Below are 11,830 nucleotides of genomic sequence, written 5' to 3'. Positions count from 1 at the left end.
CAACAATAACTGTGTATGCTAGAGACATGGAGATCCCTGTAGCTACTCAATCTAAGAAGCCATCTGCCTCCGCAGTTCTAATGCAGTGCTGAAAACCTCAGAAGCTCCCTGGAGAGGTCCTGGTATTGCATCCATGTTGAAAAGCCAAAGGAGCTGGGGTTTAAGGTCTGTGGACAATGGCAGCTGCTGTAGGCATGCACAGAAGGAAAGGGGACTGTCCCATGTGCCCACATGTGCCCACATTGCCTTTCACCCTTGCTCAGGGCAGATCTCTTCCCTTGCTCTGTCTTGTGTGTTATCTTAGTTCTTTTTCTATTGCTGTGATAAGACACATGATCAAGGCAACTTACAACAGGAAGAGTTTCTCTGAGGCTTACAGTTTCCAAGGGCTAGAATCCATGTCCATTATGTCAGGGGGCGTGGCATCAGGCAGGCTGGCATGGCACTGGAGCAGTAGCTGGGAGCTTGCATCTTGGTGCACAAGCAAGAGAGGGAGGGGGAGGGAGGGGCGGAGGGAGGGAAAGGGAGAGAAAGAGTAAGAATGGCACAGACCTCAAAGCCAGCCCCCAGTGGCATACCTCCTCCAACAAGTTCATATCTTCTAATCCTTCCCAAACAGTTTCACCAACTGGGGTGAACCCCAGGCTAAGGGGGCCTTTCTCATTCCATCACACATGTCAATCCCCACAAACACTCAAGTTCAACCACTCTAAACATCTCTGAACCCCAGTCTGAGTTGACAACCAAGGCCAGCCATCACACACAGGAAACAAGTCAGTCAGCAAGAAGCCTGGAGGAATGGCCCTTAGTGCAATCCTTTGGCACTCTCTTAGTTACTTTGCTGTCCGATATACAGTGTCTAGAATCAGCTTCAGGCCAGCAAGAGTGTGTTCAGGCTGTCCAATTGTAGCTCTCTGTTGCCATTGTGTACACGTGGAACAGAAAGTCAGCAAGCACAGATACGATGGCCTAAACCACTCAGTGTGTTTCTCAAGACTTCCAGCTTCCCTGATGCCTTTTTCTTTTGGATGTCATCTCTTTTGTTTGGGGGTATTGTTAAATCAGATTCATCCTTTCTGGGTCATTTTTCTCTCTTCCTTTTAAATCTAACCATTATAGTCCTTTGGTGGCACATCTGTATTAACCTGGAATACAGATACCATCAGCATGGCCACCCCCTAGGATGGCACACACAAATTCATAAAGGACTCTATTTTAAGTATCCACATAAAAATTAATTAAAACACAAACCTACTAACTACCAGTTGAGTCAATAAATCAGCTTTCTGATTTGCTTGCCAGTGCCAAAGAAATGCTTTTACGTATTCTAAGTAATCTCTTTGGCTCTCCATGTTGGTGAGAATCAATCCCTGTGGCAGACCCTTGGAGACCAAAGAACACATAGTATCGTCATTCCCTCAGCTCCTGTGTGTGCCTCACTGCAGACATCCAGGAATTCCTCTCCTGTCCACTTTGAATCCACCCATGGCAACGCTGGACCACTCCTGCTTATCTCTTCTGTGCAGAGACAGAGAGAAGCATGCTGTTTTCACCCAAGAAACAAATCTTAATTTTCAATTATGAGTCTTTTCAATGCTTCCTTCAATGGGCAAGAATACAAAGGTGTCTTTTCAGAAACTTTCTTCTCGGTACTCATGGAAGGCAGTCCTGTACAAACTGAATACCGTCAACACACTCACAGGTCTGGAGGTTTACAAGGTAGTTACCTTTATCAGAGAGGATCACCAGTCTGCCTGCCATGGGCAAGAAAGAATTAAATGACATATAATGGCTTGTGCTAGAAGGCAAAGGATATACTATGTCCAAAGGCATGCTGAGGACATGCCAATGGACAGTGTCCTCACATGGCCTTTCCTCCATGTGTGCACCAAGGGGGTCTGCCAGACAGATGTTTTGGCTGTCTCTTTTGTTTTTAACTGTTCTCCTGCCTCCCCAGTGCTTCATATACATCCTTGGTGAAACTCCACTTTGAGATGAGAAACTTGATACAGGTCCCGTCAGAGCCTCAGTCACACGCTCCTTCTTCAGTGACTTGTTCTGGGTGGATGTGATGAGGCCACTGTACGCTGGGGCTTCCCAGAGGCATCCCACATACCTGCCAGAGCTTGGATTAGAACCAGCATGTGATCAGATATGTGAACATCCACTGGAAAGGGCCGTCTCCAAGGTCACTTGGGACAACCTGCACAAGTAACAGGATGAAGACACTGCTGAGAAGGCTGCTGTTTGCAGCTGTTGCACTCTGGGCCCCTACAAGGAAGGGACCTGGCTGGTATCAGAGTCTGCTGTCTTCCTCATCTCACAGCAATGCCAAGGTTATTAGATAAGGTCCCAGGCATATAAGCACACTTAACCTGAATGACCTCTGAAAATGCATTGTCTTCAAATAAGTCACATTAGGATGAGGGTTTCAATATGTGAACATAGGGCCACAATGTGGCCCATGATAGGCCTCTGTTCTGTGTTGCTGCCCAAGGCCTGCTATGTGAGTAAAAACAGGTCAATAAAGCACTCTGGATGTCACAGTATGGAGAGCAAAGTAGGTGAGGGTTGGCATATATAATGACACACATAGCTGGCTTTGACTCCTTGTTGCCTCGGGGGCTGAATGTAAGCACATTCTGTTCAGACAGGTTGGTCCCCTGTCCAGTTTTATTGTTTGACCTATTTCTCCCGTTAATTGTTTCCTAGAGCAGACAGGACTGGAGGGCAGCAGAGTGTGGGGATGCTTTGGAGGTTCTGATCCTGCAAGGAAGTAGATTTCACCTTTAGGCTTTTTCCTGACCCTGAAGGAGATGGTCCTTGAAGTGTTGTGCCATAGCCCACAGTCCAAAGTGCAATCCGTCCCCACTAGGGCCAGAGCTGCCTCCATATCCCAACAGTTGAATTCTCAGTGCTTCATGGCACCCCCAAAGTTGAGTCCCCAAAGCCAGCTTGAAAGGATTCTCACAGTTACACTAAAGATAACACAGAAAATGGAGCCTGGGTGATAAATCAGAAACAAAGAATCCCTAAGGCATGCATTTTCTTACATCTTGTCTTTTTTTTTAAATTATAAAACAAGCAGAGAAAATCATCTACAACAACAGAATAATTACATTTTTTGTACTTCCGCCTATTGTTCCCCATCTTCTAATCAGTATCTATCATTTCAACACAGGATATATAAGATTCTGCTCTGCTTACTCTCCTTAACCTTGGTTGTATACATTCCTGAGAAGTGGTATTTATGTCCCCTACCCATGAAGCTGGGATGACTTGGTGACCATTCTAAAACCAATACCACACAGCTAAGAGATGTTTAAGTTTCAAATGCAGGCCAGATAACGCCACCAAGTTTCAGTCTATTATTTTGGGACCTTAGTTCTAAAAGGTATCAGCACTGCTGAAGAAGGCCAACTGTCCTGAGACTGCCTAGCCACAGAGTCTGCACACTGGCATAGTGATGGACAGGCCAGCCGAGCTCATAGCTGACAGCCAGCATCAAATCCTGACTATAGGAGTGAGCCATCTCCCACAGCCAGTCCCATCAACTCAGCTGATATTTGCAGCCCCAGCTGACATCTTGCCTCTGCTGCATGAGTGACCTCAACAAAGAGAGGCTCAGCTGAGCCCTTTTCAAATTTTTGAAGCTCCAAATTGCCAGTAAAATAAAATGGTGGTTTAAGCCAGCACACTTGGAGACAATTTTTCACACAGTAATAATAGCCAAAGTGAATTTTGGTATCTGCAAATGAGGGGTTGCTATAATAAAAAAAAAATTAAAGCACATGGCATCGTCTTTGAGATCAGATTGCAGGCAAAGAATGAAAGAGCTGAAATCTTACATAGTTGGGGTGGCTGTCAGTGAGGGCTTTTGGGAAAGCCAGGGAAACATTCAAGAATTGTAGGCAAAGGAGACCTTTGTTATATAGGGGGAGAAAGTGCAACAAAAATATCACCTGCAGTATGGGAAGCAGAAAATATACCAAATGAACTCTGTGATCCCCTAAAGGAAATGTCCAGGCAGCATGCAGAAGATGCCAACAATAAAAGGAGAAATGACTGGACAGTGTGACATTTGTGGGTAAAGATGCTTGCCATTAAGTCTGATGACCTAAATTTGATCCTCGGTACTCACGTGGTCAAAGGAGAAAACTAACTCCTTTGAGCTGTCCTCTGACTTCCACAAGTACACCATACAATGTGTATACATACACACACACACACACACACACACACACACACACACACACACACACACAAATAAATAGAAAACTAATAAAGTTGGAAAATAGAAAGGAGAGCTACAAACAGAAAAGTGAAAGTAAAAAAAGAGAAGTTCTTTTGATTTCAGTTAAAACTTGTAAGAAATATAAAGGCAGGAACCCTTCCCTGCAGACCAACCTATCCAGAGTCTGCCAGTGTCAAGTTGCTAGTCCTGAGGCCTGGGGACTGCACCTGGGGAATCCCATCCTGGTGGACCAGCCCATCCAGGGTCTGCCAGTGTTGAAGTGCTAGTCCTGCCTCCACCCACAGGAGGAGGCAAGCCATCAGAGTATTGGACCTGCTTGCACCCACCGGAAGAGAACCTTGGTCCCGTACCTACCAGGAGAGGGGGAGACTCCTTCTGCACCCACTGGAAGAAGGGATGGGAAGATGACAGTATAAGACCACAGTTAACAACAGAAAGATCAATATGATGCCACCATAGTCTACGGACTCTATGCCAGTAAGACCTGAACATCCCAACACAGATGAAGCAGAAGAGGACGACCCTAAAAACAACATTATGAAGATGATAGAAAACCTCAAAGAGGTAATGAGAAAATCCCTTAAAGAAATGGAAGAAAAACCAAATGAAAATTTCAAGAAATGGAGGAAAAGACACACGAAAATTTGCAAGAAACAATTCAAACAGTGCAAGGTTTGAAAGCTGAAATAGAGACAATTAAAAAAAAAACACAGTCTGAGAGAATGCTGGAAATAGAAAAGCTGGGTAAACGATCAGGAACTACAGATGCAAGAATAACCAACAGAATACAAGAGATGGAAGAGAGAATCTCAGGTGCTGAAGATACACTAGGAGAAATAGATTCATCGACCAAAGAAAATCTTAAGTCCAACAAATCCCTAACACAAAATATCCAGGAAATATGGGACACCGTGAAAAGACCAAACCTAAGAATAATAGGTATAGAAGAAGGTGAAGAAACCCACCTCAAAGGTGCAGAAAACATATTCAACAAAATCATAGAAGAAAACTTTCCCAACCTCAAGAAAGACATGCCAATGAGAGTACAAGAAGCTTACAGAACAACAAATAGGGTGGACCACAAAAAACTTCCCCTCGACACATAATAATCAAAACGCCAAACATGCAGAATAAAGAAAGAATATTAAGAGCAGCAAAGGAAAAAGGCCAAGTAACATATAAAGACAAACCTATCAGAATTATACTTGACTTCTCCATGGAAACTCTGAAAGCCAGAAGGTCTTAGATAGATATTCTACCAACACTAAGAGACCACGGATGCCAGCCCAAACTATTATACTCAGCAAAGTTTGCAATCACCATAGACGGAGAAAACAAGATATTCCATGACAAAACCAGATTTAAACAATACATATCCACTAATCCAGCCCTACAGAAAGTTCTGGAAGGAAAACTCCATCCCAAGGAAGTTAACTATACCTACAAAAACATAGGCAATAGATGATCCCACTTTACCAACAGCTAAAAGAAAAAAGGGGTGGAAATCCACTCACAATACCACCACTAGTAACAAATCCGAAACAAGAATGAACAATCAATGGTCATTAATATCCCTCAATATTAATGGCCTTAACTCACCTATAAAAAGACACAGGCTAACAGAATGGATACGAAGACCAAATCTGCTGCTGCCTATAAGAGACACATCTCAACTTCAAAGACAGAGTTAAGGGTTGGGAAAAGATTTTTCAATCAAATGAACCCAAGAAACAATAGGTTGTAGCAATCCTAATATCTAAAAAAATAGACTTTAAACTAAAATCAATCAAAAGAGATGAAGGTAATTTCATATTCATCACAGGAGAAATCCATCCAGATGAAGTCTCAATTCTGAACGCCTATGCCCCCAATACAAAGGCATCTACAAATTCATAAAAAAAATTACTAAAACTCAAATCACACATAAAACCTCACACACTAACAGTGGGAGACTTCAACACCCCACTCTTATCACTAGATAGGACCACCAGACAGAAACTTAATAAAGAAACAAAGGAACTAATAGAAGTTATGACCCAATTGGGATTAACGGATATCTATAGAATGTTCCATCCAAACACAAAAGAATATACCTTCTTCTCAGTGCACATGGAACCGTCTCTAAAATCGACCACATACTCAGCAATATAGCAAAACACAATAGGTCCAAAAAATTGGAATAACCCCCTGTATCTTATCAGACCACCATGCTTTAAAGTTAGAATTCAACAACAACAGAAACTGTAGAAATCCTACAAACTCAAGGAAATTGAACAATGCTCAATTGCACCATTCCTGGGTCAAGGAAGAAATAAAAAGAGAAATTAAAGACTTCCTAGAATTCAACGAGAATGAAGACACAACTTACGGGACACTTTGAAAGCAGTGCTAAAAGGAAAGTTCATAGCACTAAGTGCCCACATGAAGAAACTGGAGAATAGTCACACTAGAGAATTAACAGCACAACTTAAAGCTCTAGAACAAAAAGAAGCAAACTCACCCCAGAGGAGTAGATGCCAGAAAATAATCAAATTGAGGGCTGAAACTAGGAAAACAATACAAAGAATCAACGTAACAAAGAGTTGGTTCTTCAAGAAAATAAACATGATAAACAAACCTTTATCCAAACTAACCAAAAGGCAGAGCAAGAACATGCAAATTAACAAAATCAGAAATGAAAAGTGGGACATAACAACAGACACTGAGGAAATCCAGAGAATAATCAAGTCATAGTTTGAAAACCTGTAAGATATCACCAAAATTAAATCAAGAACAGATAAGAAATATAAATAGAGCTATGACCCCTAATGAAACAGAAGCAGTCATCAAAAGTCTCCCAACCAAAAAAAGCCCAGGGATAGATGGTTTCAGTACAGAATTCTACCAGAAATTCAAAGAACAGCCAATACCAATTCTCCTCAAAGTGTTCCACACAATAGAAGCAGAAAGGTTATTGCCAAACTCTTTTTATGAGGCTACAATTACCTTGGTACCCAAGCCACACAAAGACACAACTAAGAAAGAGAAGTACAGACCAATATCCCTCATAAACACTGATGCAAAAATACTCAATAAAATATTGGCAAATCGAATTCAAGAACACAATAGAAATCATCCACCATGATCAAGTAGGCTTCATCCCAGGGATGCAGGGATGCCTCAACATACAAAAATCCATCAATGTAATCCACCATTTAAACAAATGGAAAAAGAAAAACCACATAGTCATCTCACTAGATGCTGGAAAAGCCTTTGACAAAATCCAACACCCCTTTATGATAAAGGTCTTGGAGAGATCAGGGATAATAGGAACATACCTAAACACAATAAAAGCAATATACAGCAAACCAACAGTCAACATCAAACTAAATGGAGAGAAACTCAATGCAATTCCTCTAAAATCAGGAGCAAGACAAGGCTGTCCACTTTTTCCATATTTCTTCAATATTGTACTTGAAGATTTAGCTAAAGCAATAAGACAAGAGGAGATCAAGGGGATACAATTTGGAAAAGAAGTCAAACTTTCACTATTTGCAGATGATATGATAGTTTACATACGTGACAGGAAAAACTCTACCAGGGGGCTCCTACAGCTGATAAACACCTTCATCAAAGTGGTAGGATACAAGATTAACTAAAAAAAATCAGTAGTCCTACTATATACAGAAGATAGTTGACCTGAGAAAGAAATCAGAGAAACATGACCCTTTACAATAGCCACAAACAACATAAAATATATTGGAGTAACACTAACCAAACAAGTGAAAGATCTGTATAACAAGAACTTTGAATCTTTAAAGAAAGAAATTAAAGATGATACCAGAAAACGAAAAGATCTCCCATGCTCTTGGACAGGTGGGATCAACATAGTAAAAATGGCAATCTTGCCAAAAGCAATCTAAATCAATCCCCATCAAAATCCCAGCAGATTCTTCACAAACCTTGAAAGAACAGTGGTCAACTTTATATGGAAAACCAAAAGACCCAGGATAGCCAAAACAACACTGTACAATAAAGGAGCTTCCGGAGGCATCACCATCACTGACATCAAGCTGTATTATAGAGCTATATTCCTGGAAAGAGTTTGGTATTGGCACAAAAATAGACAGGGAGACCAATGGAATCAAATTGAAAAAACTTGATATTAGCCCACACACCTACGAACACCGATTTTTGACAAAGAAGCTAAAATTATACAATGGAAAAAAGAAAGCTGTAGGGAGCCGTCCCTGCATTCTCCATTACAATGATGGTGCCTGCAGGCACTGAATGTAAATTATTGCGCAGGCGCTGGGTAATTTTCCATTTCCTTGATCTCTGCCTATTCCGTGGCGTCATATGGCCTGAGGAGCTGCAGCCAATCATAGGGTGACACGTCCCAGGCGGCGGCTGCCAGCCTTTATTAGGGGACGGGATTCTTGGCTCGGGGTCTCCGCTCTGGTAAGCTTATGCTCTCCTCTCAAGACGCATTAAAGCTTTCCTGCAGAAGGATCCGAATGTCCTGTGTGGTTCTTGCTGACGAGACTATTGCGCGGGACAGAAAGCATCTTCAACAAATGGTGCTGGCATAACTAGATACTGGCATGTAGAAGACTGTATATAGATCCATATCTATCACCATGCACAAAACTTAAGCCCAAATACATCAAAGACCTCAACATAAATCCAGCCACACTGAACTTCTTAGAAGAGAAAGTGGGAAGTAATCTCAAAGAATTGGTACAGGAGACCACTTCCTGAACACCAGTAGCACAGACACTGAGATTGACAATTAATAAATGGGACCTCCTGAAACTGAAAAGCTTCTGTAAGGAAAAGACACAGTCAACAAGACAAAACGGCAGCCCACAGAATGGGAAAAGATCTTCACCAACTCCACATCTGACAGAGGGCTGATTTCCAAAATATTCAAAGAACTCAAGAAGCTAGTCACCAAAACACCAAATAATCCAATTAAAAAGTGAGGTACAGAATTAAATACAGAATTCTTAGTAGAGGAATCCAAAATGACTGAAAGTGCTCAACATACTTAGGTATTAGGGAAATGCAAATCAAAACAACTCTGAGATACCATCTTGCACCTTTCAGAATGGCTAAAATCAAAAACACCAATGACAGTTTATGCTGGAGAGGATGTGGAGAAAGGGGAACATTCCTTCACTGCTGGTGGGAGTGCAAACCCATACAGCCAGTTTGGAAATCAGTATCTTGGTTCCTCAGGAAAATGGGAATCTGCCTACCTCAAGATCCAGCAATTCCATTCTTAGGCATATACCCAAAAGATGCACATTCATACAACGACATCTGTTTAACTATGTTCATAACAGCATTATTTGTAATAGCCAGAACCTGGAAGCAACCTATATGCCCCTCAACTGAAGAATGGATAAAAAAAAATGTGGTAATTTGCACATTTGTGGAGTACTACTTGTCAAAAAAAAAACAAAAACAATGGAATTTTGAAATTCACAGGCAAATGGATGAAACTAGAAGAAACCATCCTAATCAAGGTAACCCAGTTCCAAAAAAAGACAAACATGTTATGTACTCACTCATATATGGATTTTAAACATAGAGCAAAGGATTACCAGCCTACAATCCATACTGCTAGAGAAGCTAGGAAACAAGGAGGACCCTAAGAGAGACATGCATGGTCCCCTGGAGAAGGGGAAAGGGGCAATTTCTCCTGAGCTAATTGGGAGCATGGGGGGAGGAGAGAGGGAGTTAGGAGAAAGAGAAGGGGAAAAGAGGAGGAGAGAGGACATGAGGGAGCAGGAAGACTGAGTTGGGAGAATAAAGGAGAGCAAGAAAAGAGATACCATAATAGAGGGAGACATTATAGGTTTAAAGAAAAATCTGGCACTGTGGAAATGTCTGGAGATTTACAAGGATGACACCAACTAGCAATCTAAGCAATAGTGGAAAGGCTACCTTAAATGCCCTTCCCCGATAATGAGATTGATGACTAACTTATGTGCCATCCTAGAGCCTTCATCCAGTGGTTGATGGAAGCAGAAGCAGACACCCACAGCTAAACACTGAGCTGAATTCCTGGTAACTAGTTGCAGGAAGGGAGGAGCGATGAGCAAAGGGGTCAAGACCAGGCTGAAGAAACCCACAGAAACAGCTGACCTGAACAAGGGGGAGCTCATGGACCCTAGACTAATAGCTGGGAAACCAGCATAGGAACAACCCAGACCCCCTGAACGTGGGTGTCAATGAGGAGGCCTGGGCAATCTATGGGGCCTTTGGTAGTGGATCAGTATTTGTCCCTAGCATATGAATGGACTTTGCCAACCTATTCCAAAGAGAGGGATACTGTCTCAGCCTAGACACATGGGGCGGGGGCGGGGAGGCGGGCGGCTACCTAGGCCCTGCTCCAAATGATATGACAGATGCTGAAGATCCCTCATAAAGGCCTCACCCTTCCTGGGGAGCAGAAAGGGGATAGAATAGGAGGCCAGTCTGTGCAGGGCAGGGGAGGTGGGGAGGAGGGGAGGAAGAGGGAACTGGGATTGACATGCTTGTTTCTAATGAGGAGGGATGAGCAAAGGAGTCAAGACAGTGCTGCAGAAACCCGAAGAAACAGTTGACCTGACCTAGTGAGAGCATGGAGACTCTAGTCATAAAGCTAGGGAAACATCATTGGACTGAACCAAGCCCTCTGAATGTGGATGCCAGCTAGGAGGCCAAGACAGTCTATGGGACTTCTGACAGTGGAGCCAGTCTTTAACCCTAGAGCACAAATGGAGTTTGGGAGCCCATTCCCTATGGAGGGATACTATTGCAGCCCAGATACAGCAAGGAGGGCCTAAGCCCTCCCCCAAATGATATGACAGATTTTGAAGGTTCCTGGTGGAGGGCTTCACTATCCCTGGGGAGGAGTTGGGGGATGGGTTGGGGGGATTGGTGGAGAAGATGGGAGGGCAAAGGAATGGGGGAATGGATATGTAAATATGAGTAGTAATTAAAGAATTTAAATAAAAAGAATTAAATATGTAGTTTTAAGAATTAAAAAATAAAAGAAAAAAGAAATATGAAGGTATTACTAGATTTTTGCTTTAATTATATGTATATACATATATATGTACACACACATACATACGGCATGCTATGCATGTAGGTGCCCCACAGAGGCCAGAAGAGGGCATTAATTCCCCTAGTTCTGGGTGAAGAGCAGGAAGTACTCTTAAGTGCTGAGCAGTCTCTCTAGCCCCGCCTTAGCAATTTTTGATAAGGTCATGCATTCCCTTGTTAGACTTCCCATTGGCCAGTGAAGTTTACCTTTTCCTGAGTTTTGGCCAGGTTTAGTGACACACTTGTGACCAGAAGACCATAATACTACATAACTTTCTAGATGAGATCACAAACAGCCATGATGTTCTTGCAACAGCAGCCTTGGAAGACACCGTATCTCAGTAAGTGCCCAGCCAAAGCTGCCATGTCAGAAAGGCTAAAGAGGTAGGAGGGGCCATGACTATGTCTTAGCTGGGCTTGCAAAGTTGATAACTGTCCAGCTGAAACATCTGTGAGTCATGGTCGACAGAGAGCCAGGTCAAGCCACCCATGTCTGAA

At 42.6% G+C, this 11,830-nt stretch overlaps 1 non-coding gene across 1 annotated transcript; it reads right to left on the bottom strand.

Moving 5' to 3' along the window:
* Positions 1-2,175: 2,175 nt before the first annotated feature.
* LOC113831074 lies at positions 2,176-2,309 on the bottom strand. The gene has a single exon (XR_003479520.1). It is a non-coding gene; the product is annotated as a small nucleolar RNA SNORA70 (small nucleolar RNA).
* Positions 2,310-11,830: the final 9,521 nt, after the last annotated feature.

This window comes from Cricetulus griseus (genome assembly GCF_003668045.3).
Source record: "Cricetulus griseus strain 17A/GY chromosome 1 unlocalized genomic scaffold, alternate assembly CriGri-PICRH-1.0 chr1_1, whole genome shotgun sequence".
Lineage (NCBI taxonomy): Eukaryota > Metazoa > Chordata > Mammalia > Rodentia > Cricetidae > Cricetulus > Cricetulus griseus.
The sequence above is the reverse complement of the archived record's forward strand: the minus strand, read 5'-3'. Positions and strand labels throughout refer to the sequence as shown.